At 40.6% G+C, this 16,299-nt stretch overlaps 1 protein-coding gene and 1 pseudogene across 5 annotated transcripts in view; one reads left to right on the forward strand and one right to left on the reverse strand.

Moving 5' to 3' along the window:
* Window positions 1-1,592: 1,592 nt before the first annotated feature.
* On the reverse strand, window positions 1,593-3,300 carry LOC129025651 (nucleosome assembly protein 1-like 1; annotated as a pseudogene).
* A 3,253-nt stretch (window positions 3,301-6,553) lies between these two features.
* The window catches only part of ZFY (zinc finger protein Y-linked), a 50,904-nt gene continuing 41,158 nt past the window's right edge, over window positions 6,554-16,299 (forward strand). For 2 of the 5 annotated variants that reach the window (XM_063660954.1, XM_063660956.1), the window contains exon 1: window positions 6,554-7,916. The gene's annotated coding sequence lies outside the window, so the exon portion shown is untranslated. The remainder of the gene's footprint in view (window positions 7,917-16,299) is intronic. The other 3 variants (XM_054473476.2, XM_063660957.1, XM_063660955.1) reach the window with 2 other exon arrangements.

Genomic DNA, 16,299 nt, shown 5'->3' on the forward strand with positions numbered 1-16,299 from the left:
CTCCCAAATAATTGTTTTTAAAATAAGTGGTATTGCAATGGTCCACATAAACATGAAGGAAGTAAGTAGTGTCTATAGAGCTTGTTCCTCAGCAAACATACTTGGGAATATGAAGGTAAACTTTTCTTTTTGTATTTGTCTGTGTTTGTCTTTTAAACCTGTGAAGTATTTTGAATATACACACATGGAGAATTACCCCACATATCCATCATTCAGCTTCTATAACTGTTACAACATAGACAATCTTATTTCATGTATACCTTCCACCTATTTTATGATCCACTCATGACCCTCCCTTACCTTCACAGTTTTTTGAAGCAAATTTCTGAAATATCATTTCCTGTAAAAATATTTTGATGGCATATCTTTAAAAGATAGGAATTCTTTTTTAAGGGTATAATTACATAATCATGTCAAAATGAACATTAACAAAAGCGTTCAACATATTAAGAATATGTATGTATATCATAATATATATATGTATGTGTATCTGTATATCATAATAGATGTATATTCATATGTGTATCTGTATATATAGGCATATTAAGAGTTTATATATTTCAAAGTCATACTTTTCATAGTTATTTTTCTGGATCAGGATTAAAATAAATCTTATATAATTGTTTAATATGCCTTTTAAGCCTTTTCTAATTTATCGATTTTCCCCTCCATTTTTATCTCATATTTTTTATTTAATAAAGAAAAGTCATTTGTCCAGTAGAGTTTCTTGCCCTCTGAATTGTGTTAATCTATTCCTGTAAAACACTCCCCACGACCATGGCTTTACATGTTTCTCTAAGCCCCTAAATTTATTGTAAATTAGTGGTTAAATCTAGAGGACTGATTGTGTACAAGACTGCTTTGGGGGAGTTAGGAAACAAATTACTTTATAGATCTTATTGTGCATATCCTTAATAGGGCACATATCTAATTGTCTTCTAGTAGTCATTGATAATCATTGCCTTAGATTAATTTATGTATTAGGGCTTGCAAAATGGTGGTATTCTCCTATTGTCTATGCTTAATGAATTACTTGGAGTACACTTGTTTTTTGTATTTGATGTTTTTATTTTAGGCTGTAAAAACAAAAACAAGCCAGCAAGCAAACAACAACAAGAAAACAACAACAACACAAACCTTGAAATAGACTTGTCAGATGTAAATATTTCTTTTTTAGGGAAGTAGAAGGTAGGCCATCCTACTTTACTGCTGCTTGCTCTCTGTGAGGTTTTGATTCTGCTTTGGATATTTTTTTTTTTTTGAGACCGGATCTTACTCTGTCAGACAAGGCTGAGTGCAGCGGAATAATCATGGCTTACTGCAGCCTTAACCTCTTAGGCTCAGGTGATTGTCCTTCCTCAGCCTCCCAAGTAGCTGAGACTTCAGTTGTGCACCACCATACCTGGCTAATTTTTGTATGTTTTGGTAGAGATGGGATTTCACCAGGGTGATCTTTGGTCAGGGTGGTCTCTAACTCCTGGCCTCAAGTGATATGCCTGTTTCAGCCTCCTAAAGTATTGGATTACAGGTGTGAGCCACCATACCCAGCCTGGATAATTTTTCTCATCTCTTTTTGTTTCCTCTTTATCATCCATTTCTTCACTTTCTTCATCATAATCATCATCATCTTCAACAGTTGCTCCAGTAAAGTGTAACACTGATTTTGGGATTATACACCATTTTCACAGTCTGCAGCAAACATAGCTTCAGCAGCATCATCCAGAACTGCATTCTCAGAACTTCAGGCAGGCAGAAAAAAATTAAAGAAAGAGTCATCAGAAACTGTTTTATTCCCATTAGGAACTGTCTCACATTCCTTGTGTTTCTGCTTCTTAAAGGTTTTTATTCCTTTTTTCCCAGTCCATCTGGCACCCTGTAGAACCCACAGTTTCTGGCCTATCAAAAGAAAAATGATCAGAGTCATCTGATTTTGACTTCATACTATATGTCTTTGTCAACACTTCATTTGTGAAATATTCAGGGTTCAAAGTGAAATTCTAAGACAAAACTCACAGGTTGGCTAGCATCTGAGAACTTCACTTTAACACCTTTGAAGTGCTTCAGGATAGGTTCATCATGTTCCTGAACTATTTCATTGAGCAAGTCCAAAATTTAGGAATTCCTTTGGGATCTTTGTTTTCTTCATCCATTTTTTCATTATCAACCTTGGCCTTTCTTTCAGCTTTGAATTTCAGCTGAAATTCTGTCTTCTTTATCTGCTTTCAATTCACATTTTTCTTCCATAGGTTCATAAACTGCATTAATAATATCAAATCACATATCAAATAGAGGCTGAGAGGGAGTAGCATACTTCCTTTCAGGATCATAAACTTCCTCATAGAATTTGGCCTCTGTCTGTGCACATTTAAGTTGCAGGTTTTTGAGAGCATTGACTCATCTTTAACTACCCTAGGCAAGCATTCAATGTATCTTGTTGATCTTTCTACCAAGTCTTTCTCTAAAGCCTATAAGAATCTGAGGATTTTCCATCATCTGAGCAAATCTGCTTTGATTTTTGTCTCTTCACCAGTTTCTTTTGTTTTCTTTTTTTGAAACGGAATCTCACTCTGTTGCCCAGGCTGGAATGCAGTGGCGCAATCTCAGCTCACTGCAACCTCCGCCTCCCAGGTTCAAGCAGTTCTCTGTCTCAGCCCCCCAACTAGCTGGGACTGCAGGCATGCACCACCACACCTAATTTTTATATTTTTAGTAGAGACAGGGTTTCACCATGTTGGCCAGGCTGGTCTTGAACTCATGATTCACCCGCCTTGGCCTACCGAAGAGCTGGAATTACAGGTGTGAGCCACCATGCCTGCTCTTTTTCTACTGCTTCAACGCCACTCAATTTTTTTTTTTTTTTTTTTTGGCCTGAGTCTCATTCTGCTGCCCAGGCTGCAATGCAGTGGCATGATCTTGGCAATTCTCCTGCCTCAGCCTCGCAAGAGGCTGGGATGACAGGCACACATCATTGCACCCAGCTAATTTTTGTATTTTTAGTAGAAGTTGGGGTTTCACCATATTGGCCAGGCTGGTCTTGAACTCCTGACCTCAGGTGACCAACCCACCTTGGCCTCCCAAAGTGCTGGGATTACAGGCATAAGCCACCATGCACAGCTAATTTTTGTATTTTTAGTAGACATGTGGTTTAGCCATGTTGGCCAGGCTGATCTCAAACTCCAGACCTCAGGTGATCCACCGCCTCAGCCTCTCAAAAGTGCTGGGATTACAGGCGTGAGCAAACACACCCAGTCCCAAATCTTTTCCAAGATCAGACTCTTCTTTGTTGTCAATGTCTGCCATTTAAGAACTCCAAATATCTGAAATGCAATCCGTCATTTCTGTTTTAGTTCTTTCGGTGGATGAAAATGGCGTATTTGTGCATTGTCTGTACACGCTATAACAGGGACACTCCATGTAACTATTGTTACATATTAACTCAAAAATTCTTTCTCAAAGTGTGGTCTGAGGGTCCTCAGACCCTTTCAAGGGAATTTCAAAACTATTTCCACGCCGGGTGCAGTGGCTCATGCCTGTAATCCCTGCACTTTGGGAGGCTGACGCGGGTGGATCACGAGGTCAGCAGATCAAGACTATTCTGGCTAACACGGTGAAACCCCATGTCTACTAAAAATACAAAAATCAAAAAGAAAAAAAAATTAGCTGGGCATGGTGGCAGGAACCTGTAGTTCCAGCTACTCGGGAGGCTGAGGCAGGAGAATGGCATGAACCTGGGAGGTGGAACTTGCCGTGAGCCAAGATCGTGCCACGGCACTCCAGCCTCGGTGACAGAGTGAGACCCCATCTAAAAAAACAAAAACAACAAAAAACTATTTTCATATAACCATAAATACTGCTTTTTGCATTCTTATTTTTCTACAGGTGTACACTGGAGTTTTCTGGAGGCTACATGACATGTGATAAGAAATCAGACTGAAAAAGGGAATACATCTATAAAAAGAAAATTGCCATCACTGTTTTTGGTTGGGAAAAACATTTGTATGAGCTAAACATGTTATTCTTTGCATAATCAGACATTCTTCTCATAAGTTGGTTCTCTACCATTCCTCAAAGGTGGTAATTTTTTGAGATATGTTATTGTGGATTCATGATTTTGGATATATCCAATGGGTATAAGTGCATTGTAATAAAATGGTATTTTGATACTCATCATTAGCCAGTACAAGCCTCTTCAAACTGGATCACAACATTTTTTGACACACCCTAGTAATGATGTATTTTGCATGTGAGAAATAAGGTGCATTTTGAGTGACCAGAGGGTAGAGTATTCTGGGCTGAAATGTGTCCTTCCCCAGATTATAACTCCAAGTACCTCCAACTGTACCTGCATTTGCAGAGGTAATTAAGGTAAAATGAAGTCATATGGGTGATCTCTAATCCAATATGACTAGTGTCCTTACAAGAGAGTCAGACATAGACACAGAGCGAAGATCAGGTAAAGATAGTGATAAGGCTGCCATCACTAAAAGCCAAGTAGAAAGGCCTTGGAATAAATCAAACCTGTCAATACTTTGATCTTGGACTTGGGGCTTCTGAAATTATGAGAAAATGAATTTCTGTTGGTTAAACCACTCAGCGTGATATTTTCTTATGGCCTCCATAGCAGCCTAATATATTTAGTTCTATAAAACTTTTTGAGATGTTTTAGATACGATGTCTTTAAATTTTGGTTCTGTAAAGCTTTTTGAGACATTTTAGATAACATGCTTTTACATTTTGATATATGAATTAATTCTGTACTACTGAAGTGTGTTTTCTCAAAAACTAGCATAATCTTTTTTTTGTAAATTCCTTCGTACTAATGGGAAGTAAAATTCTTTTTTCTTTTTTTCTGCCTCATCTTCTTTTGGAAAAAGATACAAAGACCTTGTACTGTGTCTTGCTTATGCAATTGTAGCTACTTTATTAAAACCTTGATCTTTGTGAGCTGGTTACTTTCAAAGCTGAGACACATTAGCAACTGTGAACAACAGATACATTTTCTTGGTAATAAAAGTTTATTTGCTTTGCAGCCAGTTATTTTGTATTCACAATATACTTCTGAAATATTATCTCATCATTGTCCCTATATAAATTTTCCCTCTGTTGTGTTTCTTTGAGAAAATAAAAACATGTAATATAGTTGACTTCATCTGTAGTCATTTATAATCTTTCTTGGACTGTAATAAAGACTTTTCTTGTATGACAACTACAATTAGACCATCCTTTCCTTGTCTCTTAACAAAACTTAACATTATGAATGAAAAGTAATGTCAAAAGTTGTTTAGTTTCATTATCTAAACTACCTCTGATCTTTTAGATTAGGAAACATCTTTTTTCCTTTATATTCCTTAGCTGATCTTTCTCAAGTGCTTTATATATTGGTAATTTTTTATAATAATACTAGGATTTTTGATAAGCATGTAAGTATTAACAATAATGTTTACTTTGTTTTTTGTGTTCTGACCACGTTGCTTACAGTTGAATGGATGACATGAGACCCCATAACATTAAATGAAAGCCTTTGGAAAATATTTGATTTACAGCTGTAATCCCAGTGCTTTGGGAGGCCATGGCTGTTACACTGAACTGGAGAGTACAAGGCTGAGTGAGCTACGAAGCTGCCACTGCACTCCAGCCTGCGTGGCAGAGCCAGGCACCATCTCTAAAAACTTGAACGTTATCAGTATTTTGAAATTATGTTAATTACGTATGAAATTAGGCTAGTTCTTTACTGAAAAACATATTGTAAAAATACTTTTCTTTCCACAAAACACATTGTCTTAACTTGATAAAAATTTCTCAAACAAGACATTTTTATTTATTTACTTAAATACAGGATCTTGCTCTGTCATAAACGCTGGAGTGTGGTATCACAATCATAGCCCAAATGGGCTTAAGCCTCCCCATTGCTGGGACTACAGGCGTGTACTACCACACCCAGCTCTTTTCAATTTTTTTGTACAGATGGATCGCCCTGTTTTCCAGGCTTGTCTCCAACCATCAGTTGAGCAAGAGCTGATTTTATCTCAGCCTTCCAAAGTGTTTTGGAATTACAGGGGTGAGCCGCCTCTCATTTACCATGTTTGAAACAAAATGTAACGACTTGAGAAAAAAAAGGTCAAACCAATGGTCTGAAAAGAAAACTGCTATCCACACTTATCTCATTATATCAACTATGTACCGTTGGTTTTCCTTTCGTAAAGCATTTTATGATTTTTAGGTGTCTCAGTTAAGGACAAGATGATTTCTATGAGTTTTAAAAATAGGTATGATAGAAAACTAAAATACCTGGCCTCTGCATTTAGAGATTACTGGCTCTGGCCCACAGGCTGCAATGCAGTGGCTTGATCACAGCTGTCCGCCTGTATCTGCTGGCCTCAAGCGATACTCCAGCCTGGGCCTCACAAAGCGCTCAGAGGTGAGCGACCGCGATAGGCATGTTTAACTTTTTAGTAGCAACTTTTAAACACAGTTTCGGTCCCAAGTTTAATGGGAAATTAGAGTATATAAAAACGTAAAGTAATGAAAACGCACAATACACGTTTTTGGAGTTCATCCGTACTATCTGTTTAATCAAATGCATTTTCCTCTCAGTCTCTAAAACCTTTTTAAACTTTAAGAGGATAAATAATTTTGTAAGAAGACAATCCCAAAACCAATTGTTAGTTTACATTTATTAAAGAATGTGCATAATTCATTGTTCATCAGACAATTACACAAAACTGACATTTCAAAGATGCCAAAAGATGAAATACTGCCATAAAGAACATATACTAGACATTACAAATCTCGGTCAAAATACCTACGTTAACGTAAAAAAAAAAAAAAAATCAAATGGCTTAGTAACTGATCTAGGATAATCCTCCCCTCCTCTTGCATGTACACTATGGCAAGTCCATTTACTTTTTTTGTTTAATTTTTTTTTAAAGCCAACGCAGGCGACAGCGGGGAATGCTATATCTCTGTATATGCTTTCCTCCTCAACTCTAGGAATAAAGTAAACACGTTTACTGCGGGCGGGAGTCTAAGGGCCTGCAAACAATGAGATCTGTCGCCTTGGCTAGGACTGGCGCCGAGAGGCGACAGGTCTCGGGAGAGCCTGGGGCAGGGTGTGGGAGATTAGGAATCCGAGGTCACCGGAGATGGCAACGGGTGGTCTGGCCCGGTGCGGGGCCGCTTGCCTGTACGCAGCCGACTGATGCAGTGGTGCGCGAGTAGTGGTGACGGCGGGCGCGCGGAGGAAAGGAACGTTGTGACGGAAACTCCAGCTGCCGGAGACCCCACTGTAGTGAGGTCACTGGACTCCCCGGTCTCGGGGCGTGACCGGCGCCGACCCGGGGCGCCGAGAGGCCCACCGGGCGGAGGGGGCCCAACTACCATCCCGCATTTTCCTGGGTCTCTCTCCCGGGCGGTGACGTGACGTGCTGACGGCGGGCCCGTGCCGGGGAGCTGGGCCGCTTTTTGTCAGCTCCGAGCTCGGCCCCTCCTCCCTCCCTCCGCCCGCCCTACCAGCCGGAGCCCGGCCCAGTGCTCCAGAGAAAGGCCGGCCTGCAGGACCCGCCGCTATCGCCGACCTCCCGCACATCCGTCGGGTGAGTCCCGCGTGCCCCCGCGGCCGCGGGGCCTAGTGCGCGCGCAGTAACCTGCTCGTGGCCTGGTCGGTGTCCCGTAGGGCGCCCTCCCCCGCTAGGCCGGCCGTCGTGGCGCTCGGCGCCGAACAGGCCCCGAGGAGGCCGCAGTTAGGCCTAGGGATTATCCGGCTGCCCTGAGCGGCTGCGGAGGTGCGCTCCGTAAGCGGGCAGGGGTGGGAAAACTTCGCCCGCTTGTCCGGAAGGCGGTTGATGGACCTGGGGTCGACGCCACTGCAGACGCAGGGCACGGCACGGGGGCGAGGAGGCGAAGGCTGCAGGCGTGAGGTGAAGGCCGGAGGCCTGCTGGGCCTATTTTCGCTATGTAAATGTCCGCGAAGGGGAGGAGGGACGGGGGGGCAAGATGGCGGATGCTAGGCGCCTGCTGCTGGGGAGTATTGAGTGTTGTAGGGAGGCGGAGCCGCCATCTTGAAGGCGGTATCTGGAAAAAAATTCCGTTATTATCATAGAGCCGGGGATGGGGAAAAGGGCGGCGGCGGCGGCAGCCCAGCCTCCGGCGCGACGGCGTGTCTGCGCGACGGGGCGTGCTCTTTCCCTTGGCGGCCCTTGCCTTTGTCGCCACATGCGCGCTTACGTTCCAGACGCCTGCGGCAGCGCCGCCTTTCGGCCTTCAGCTCACAGCCCATCCTTGGCTGGGTGCAGTGTGGGCTACGCTTTAGGTGACATGCCGCAGGCGTCCGTACGGGCGCCGGGGTTATTTCGCCCCTCAGCGCTCCAGGCTTTGTGCCCTTCCCAGAGTCTATATAGCCACCCGTCTCGGCAGGTGGCAGTTCGGGCACCTGGGCTCACGAGAGCACATAAATTCCAGAAAATTTTATTTTCCCCTAATTAAAGTCATTATGTGGCTGTTCGGGGACCTTCGATGCGCTTGTTTTTCAACCATCATTGCCTCCTCGAGGATCTGAAAAATAGAAGTGGAATTTATTATGAAAAAAGTTATTAGCCACTCGTCCAATAGACAATACAGTGCAAATTATTCAGCACGAGGGCAGAGGAATAAAATTTCCCCAAGGCGACTTTTCCCGTTTATGTGGAAACACTTTTTTGATGAGCTGTATTTAAACGAGCTTTTTAGTCTGTGTACTTTTTTTGAGTAAGAGATGGAAAATAGAAGAGGTATTTTTCTTTTTGAAAGACAATTCATGCATTACTTGTAGGTTCCATGATGACATTGAGATTTTATTTGAAATTTCTTATACAGTTTCATCTTCAAAATACTTTTGTTAGCATTTTGTACAACTTTGCTGGCAAATTGGAGCACAGTAATGTGAGCGTTGGACAGTGCTAGGTGCTAAGAAAGATTTAAAAGGCTCTTAATGCAGAACGTGACTGCAAAAAGTTTGCTGCGGGCATTTCACAGGAAGGCGAGGTTTCAGTTTGCAAAATTGGGAGAGGATTCCTGAAGTAGATCGGGTTTAGCTAGGGTGAGGAATGGGAGTAGGAGAGGTCATTACAAGAATGAAATGTCTGTAGAAAATGCAAACATTTACGGTTTGGCTGCAGTGGATAATATAGACAGGAAAGGGATACAAATTTAGGCTGTAAAAGGTAGATTATGAAATACGTTGGTGGCACACCTGAGTTTATGCTGAGCTCTGGCTGCAGCTGTTACAGAAGTTTAAAGGTTGAGAAGTATTTCGAGCTAGTAGTAAATTGATAAGTGTTTTCCGTTACTTGATAGATGATCAAGAATGTAGCTGTTTTTTGGCCAGGTGCGGTGACTCACGCTTGTAATCCCACCACTTTGGGAGGCCGAAGCGCGCGGATCACCCGAGGTCAGGAGTTCGAATCCAGCTCGAGACCAGCTCCAGACCGACATGGCGAAACTCTGTCTCTATTAAAAATACAAAAAAACTAGCAAAGCATGATGGCACGCGCCTGTAATCCCAGGTACTTGGAAGGCGGAGGTTGCAGTGAGCCAATATCGCACCACTGCACTCCAGCCTGGGGAACAAGAGCGAGAGTCTGTCTGAAAAAAAAGAAAAAAAGAATGTAGCTATTTTTTGAATTAGTCTGTACTAGACTGCTGCTTCATTTTTGCATCGAAAGTTTACCAAATAATCTTTTGCTCGTATTATATTTAAAATTGTAAGCAAAATTGTATTTACTGTGGTTGAAAATTACAAAAATACAGGGAATCAGTTTGAAAGGTATGTTTAGAAAAGCAGTTTTCAGAAATGCAGTAGCCTTCAGGTGGCTTTATGAAACTTTGCCCTTCTTCTTGGGGAAGGTAATCCTCTGATGAAAATAGTCTTCAGGTAAGCAAGCTTTAAAATTCGCTGTTCACTTTACGTGTGAGGGTCCAGCAGTAGTTTCAGAGAACATGTACAGCAGCACTTGTTTCCTAGACTTTACTAAATAAAAGGCAGGTTTTGAGTTTTCCCAGACTGCAGCAGATCAGAACTCTGATGATTCAAAGAAGTCTGAAGGGAACTAGAGATTGCTGTTTTACAAAAGTGTAGCAGTATATTGCAGGAGGTAGTCAAAGCAACTTTTTTTTTTTTTTTGAGGCAGTCTCGCTCTGTCTCCCAGGCTGGAGTGCAGTGGCGCGATCTCGGCTCACTGCAAGCTCCGCCTCCGGTTCACGCCATTCTCCTGCCTCAGCCTTCCAAGTAGCTGGGACTAAAGGCGCCCGCCACCACGTCCGGCTAATTTTTTTGTGTTTTTAGTAGAGACGGGTTTCACGGTGTTAGCCAGGATGGTGTCTATCTCCTGATCTCGTGAAGTATCCGCCTCGGCCTCCCAAAGTGCTGGGATTACAGGCGTGAGCCACCGCGCCCTGCCGTCAAAGCAAATTTTTAATGCAATATAGTTGTTCACTTGCTAAGGGGCGACATAAACTGTAGAGGTAGTTGCCTTATATCTTGACAGCTGAAGAGCTGTAAAGAAGATAGAACTGTATCTTGTACAGTACAGCAGCTGTAGATGTTCCAGTACATCAGCAGTGGATGTGCAAAAAGAATATAGGCAAGTGCATAGTTTTGAAGGATTTACAAGGAAATTGTTAAGTATAAAATTTTTTTTTTTTTTTTTTGAGACAGTCTTGTTCTGTCACCCAGGCTGGTGTGCGTTGTTGCTATCAGCTCACTGGGTTCAAGCGATTATCCTGCCTCAGCCTTCCAAGTAGCTGGAACTACAGGTGTGTGCCACCATACCCAGGTAATTTTTGTAGTTTTGGTAGAAATGGGGTTTCACCGTGTTGGTCAGGCTGGTCTCAACCTCCTGACCTCAGATGATCCACCCGCCTTGGCCTGCTAAAGTGCTGGGCCTCCTAAAGTGCTGGTTGGCCTCCTAAAGTGCTGGTTCACAGGCTTGAACCACTGTGCCCGACCTCTGCTAGCCAATTATCTTGGATAAATGAGTTGTTAGTTTTTAATTTATGTGTATTTTTCAAATAGATGCCCCCTTTTTTTTAAAAAAGCATACAGTGCTTTTTTATGTATGTATATAAATAACTCTGACTCTGTTTACATTTGTATTGTCACTAATTGATATCCTTTGAATTGTTGCATTTGTGTATTCTGGCAATTGCAAACCTTTTTAGATTCTTAAATTCTTCAACCCCTGCATATTACTTTGTTACTTAATTGAGAAAGATAGATGACCATATGATACAAATGTTTGATCTCATTCATTTCATACTTTTTCTTTATTTCTTCCTACACTTTCTTTTGCCGATGGAAGAAGTGCTGTTTTCAAAGTCCATTTTCTCTGCTTACCCTTTTCCCTACTCTCTGCCTGCCCCTTTCTACAAATATTCATAGGTATGCTCATTTTACAAAAACCTTATCTGTCTTCTCTTTGGTTTCCCTAGTACTTCTATTTCTATTCTTCCCGCTTCTAAATCGTATTTCTCAACGTGTGAAACTGTTCCACAGCAGGTAATTGGTGTGTCACATGAAAGTGTACTGCATTTCAGAAACTCTCTGTGCTTTGTCTGCTCTGTTCATTTTCCTAACCTAAATATGGAATTTAACTTGAGATTAATTACTTGTTTTATCCAAACTTCTTCCCTGGCATCACTGTCTCTTATTCTCCCTCATCGAATTTCTCATCTAGCATTTACAGTTACCTACTGAACATCTCCATCCTGACCTCTTAATAACAGTCCATATTAAATATTGCTGAAACCAAATTTATCTGGCACATAGTAGGTGCCTGGTAATGTGCAGTGAACCTCTTTTACCCTAAAGTCCCTAAAATAATTCCTGATTTTTGCTTTCTTTCTTTTCCAAACACTACTGGTTTACCAGGATTTCTTTCATCCCTGTCACTTAGAGCAGAGTAGATATCTTTAATTAACATTTAATCTGTTGTATTCTAAATGTAGGTTTATACTTTTGTTTTCATCCGTAACTTTTGAAGCCCTTAATTATAGTAGATAGTTTTTTATCTTGATTTGCTCCCCTAACAGAATGATTTGGCAGGTAAACATTATTCCAAAAAAAGATTATTTGAATAATTTAATGCGGAGATTTATATGGAGTTGAATGGCCCTCCAATTGAAATTAAGGAGCCAAATAGTATTCTTGAATTGTGTAAGTGTTAAGGCATACAGTGTTCATTTTTTGAAGGCAGCAGATGAAAACAGGATTTTCAGGAACATGTTTCCACCATTGCTTTCACAATTTACCTTGACTGAGAGCCCATTCTTTTTCTTACTAAATTGTTTTAAACATAGTATTTTCATAAATATGGCTTTCTTATTTAGCTATAAAATGAAATAAAAGAGAGTTACTAGATTATAACCAAATCCTGCTTTATTGAAAGAGGAATTTGAATCTAGGAGAGGCACAAAGGAATCTACGTCAATGGCTTTAAAAAATTAACATAGTTAATATATTAAACATGTAAATTATGAGATCTTCTGTCCTTAGTAAGCAAGTACAAATCTGTTGTAACAGATTGTAACAAATGTTACAGTCTTTCATACTTGTTTCATATTTTTTTATTTAAAGAAATGGAATTCTGCAGGTCATTTTAAAGAGTTGCTTTCAGTGCTTCCCAATCCTGCTTCTTTTTCCCCAGACTGGTTTCCTTGTGTATGTTTTAACTTTAGAAAGGTATCATATAGTATGTGTCATTTTGTGTATTTTTTGTCACTCAACAGTGAGTTTTTGAGTTTCTTTCATGTTACCTGTGGATCTGATATTTTAATTAGCAAAAGTTGGTCTAGAAACCCATGGGGATCTTTGACACCTTTTCAGATGTCTGTGAGAGGAAAACGATTTTAAAAAAAATACCAAGAAGCTATTTATGCTTTTTACTCTTATTATCCCATGAATGTAGTGTACAGCAGAGTTTTCAGGAGTTTCAGATGTTTCAGAAAAGTTGAATGCAGAAGCAGATAGAGGAATCCACCTGTTTTATTTTAAGCCAGGTATTAAAAAGATTAACGTAAAAAATTTGTAGTTTGGAAAGTGCTTTTAATACAGTGTCATTTATCTTAATATTAATGGTTTATTAGTTTTAAGTGAATAAACATAAATAAACTTTTCTTAAAATTACTAGGCATTAACTTTTAAAATGGCATATATTGATAATAAAACCTGCTTAAACAAAAGCTCTTTGAGGACTCTCAAATTTTTTAATTGTAAAGGAGTCCTAAGGTGAAAAAGTTTGGGAAATCATTAATCTGAATTTATTTGTATTCTATTATAGTTTATAAATATACTGTGGCCTGTTTATTCGTTACTAGGAACCAATTAGATTTTCAGTCTTTTGCAATTTTGAAACAATGTGGCTGTGAACATCTTTGTACATGATTAATTTCTCTTGGGTTTAAGTGGAATTGGTAATCTGAAGTGTATGTGCATTGTCAACTTTACTGGAATTACCAAATTCATTCCACATTGGTTGTATCTAGTTGATACTAAGTTTTCTATTAGACTGTTTCTCCATATCATTACCAATGATTTTTTTTTTTTTTTTTTTGAGGCAAGAGTCTCCCTCTGTTGCCCAGGCTGGAGTGTAGTGGTGCAGTCTTGGCTCACTGCAACCTTTGCCTCCTGGGTTCAAGCGGTTCTTGTGTATCAGCCTCTGGAATAGCTGGGACTACAGGCATGTGCCACCTGGCTTATTTATTTATTTATTTAGTAGAGGCAGGGTTTTGTCATGCTGGCCAGGCTGGTCTCGAACTCTTGACTTCAGGTGATCTGTCCGTCTTGGCCTCACAAAGTGCTGGAATTACCGGCGTGAGCCACCATACCTGGCCGCAAAGATTTGACAGTTGAATTTCTTTCGGGGTTTTGGAGATGGAATAATATCCAGTTGTTTTAATTTTGCATTTATCATATTTCTGGTGAGGTTGAGCTTCCCCACTTGCCCACCCTCCCCCTATATAAACTGTGTGTGTGTGTGTGTGTGTTTGTGTGTGTGTGTGTGTATTTCACTCTGTTTCCTATGCTGGAGTGTGGTGGAGTGGTCACAACTCATTGCAGCCTTGACCTCTTGGGTTCAAGTAAACCCTTTGCCTCAGCCTCCTGAATAGCTGGGCCCAGGTGCACCCCACCACACTGGTTAATTTTTTGTTTGTTATTTTTCATAGACACAGGGTCTTGCCATGTTGTCCAGCCTGGTCTTGAACTCCTGGGCTGAAGCAGTCTTCCTGTTTTGGCTTCCCAGACTGTTGGAACTACAGGTGTGAGCCAGCATGCCTGACCTGGGGCTTCTTTTTACGTTCTTTTGGGTATATTTTGTTGAGTAGGATGCAGTTTGAGGTAATCCTTTTTGTGTTTTCATATACAGGTTGGAATTTTTGTGTCTGCAATGCATTTTCTTGTTAAAAAAGGCATAAAGATGCTGTCTTCTATTTGTTTTTAAAACTGATTTAAAGTTTTGTGTTTTACAAAAATATATAGGGCATGAATCCTTCTGGATATCTTTTGTATTTTTTACAGGTTTGCAATTTATCTTTTTTCATATGGCTTTATTTCATTTAGCTTTTCTCTCCATTGATATGTAATGCAATTTATGTGGTATGTCAGATTCCTTTAGGTATTTATGCATTTTTAGTTTCTGTATTTTGTTTTCAGTGTTTTATTTGCTTGTCTGTTTGCTGTCTTTTAAAACTGACTTTATAATCAAATGTTAATCTGTATATTTTCTTTAGAATTGTTTTAGCTTTCTTTTCTTTTTTTAAAATTGAGATGGAGTCTTGCTCTGTCACTAGGCTGTAGTGCAGTGGCACTATCTAAACTCACTTCAGTCTCTACTTCCCAGGCTCAAGTGATCCTCCCATGTCAGCCTCCTGATTGTTTTAGTTGTTTTTCTTCTACTCATTTTAGGGTTTTTCAGTTTTTGTAGGCCGGGCATGGTGGCTCATGCTTGTAATCCCAGCAGTTTGGGAGGCTGAGGCTGGCAGGTCACCTGAGGTCTGGAGTTTGAGACCAGCCTGGCCAACATAGTAAAACACAGTCTCTACTAAAAATATAAAAATTAACCAGATGCAGTGGCAGGTGCCTGTAATCTCAGCTATGGGAGAGGCTGAGGCAGGAGAATTGCTTGAACCTGGTATGCAGAGAGGTTGCAGTGAGCCGAGATCATGTCACTGCACTCCAGTCTGGGCAACAGGGAGACTCCATCTCAAAAAAAAAAAAAAAAAAAATTCATGGTAAAACTTTTAAGTTTTGTATATGTATCACATTTATAGAATACGTACATACATAGAGACACACGTGGTTTTGGTGAATTTAGTACATAATCATAAATACTTCTTGGGTGCTAGCACTATTTTTTTTTTTCTTTTTTGAGATGGAATCTCACTCTATCACCCAGGCTGGAGTGCCATGGCCCAATTTCGGGTCATTGCAACCTCCCGGGTTCAAACGATTCTTCTGCCCCAGGCTCCGAAGTAGCTGGGATTACAGGCACCTGCCATCATGCCTGGCTAATTTTTGTATTTTTATAGAGATGGGGTTTTACCATGTTGGCCAGCTGGTCTTGAACTCCTGACCTCAGGTGATCCGCCTGCCTTGGTCTCCCAAAGTGCTGGGGTTACAGGTGTGAGCCACCGCACCCGGCCACTAGCACCGTTCTTGAGGTTTATTAATATATTAGCCCATTTAATCTATGTATCACTCCCTAAGGTAAAATGTTTTATACCTTTTTTCTTTTTTTTTTTTTTTAATATGAGAGAGGGTCTTGCTCTGTTACCAGGCTGGAGTGCACTGATGCGTGATTATGGCTCACTTCACGCTTGGACTTCTGGGCTTACTTCAGCCTCTTAAGTAGTTGGAACTACAGGCACAAACCACCGTGCACACCCAGCGAGTTTTTTATTTTTTATAGAAATGGGGAGTCACTGTGTTGCCCCGGCAGGGGACTCCTAGGTTCCAGTGATCCTCCCATCTCTGCCTTCCAAAGTGCTAGGATTACAAGTGTGAGTGAGCCACCTTCCCTAGCTTTATAGTGTATTTCTGATAAGAAAGTCTATAGGCCATGAGATTGTATATACATATAATTAAGTGCTGGAGTAGGTTTTGAATTTGACCATCTAGGTCCGCTGTCCATATATACACAACATGTGTGTGTGTGGAAATTTATGGGGTACAAGTACATACACAGATTGCATGGCATATACATAGATGCATTTGTTACATACATAGAAATGTATACATAGAGATGGTAGAGTAGCTATCTCCTAAGTAAC

Source organism: Pongo pygmaeus, chromosome Y, assembly GCF_028885625.2.
Source record: "Pongo pygmaeus isolate AG05252 chromosome Y, NHGRI_mPonPyg2-v2.0_pri, whole genome shotgun sequence".
Lineage (NCBI taxonomy): Eukaryota > Metazoa > Chordata > Mammalia > Primates > Hominidae > Pongo > Pongo pygmaeus.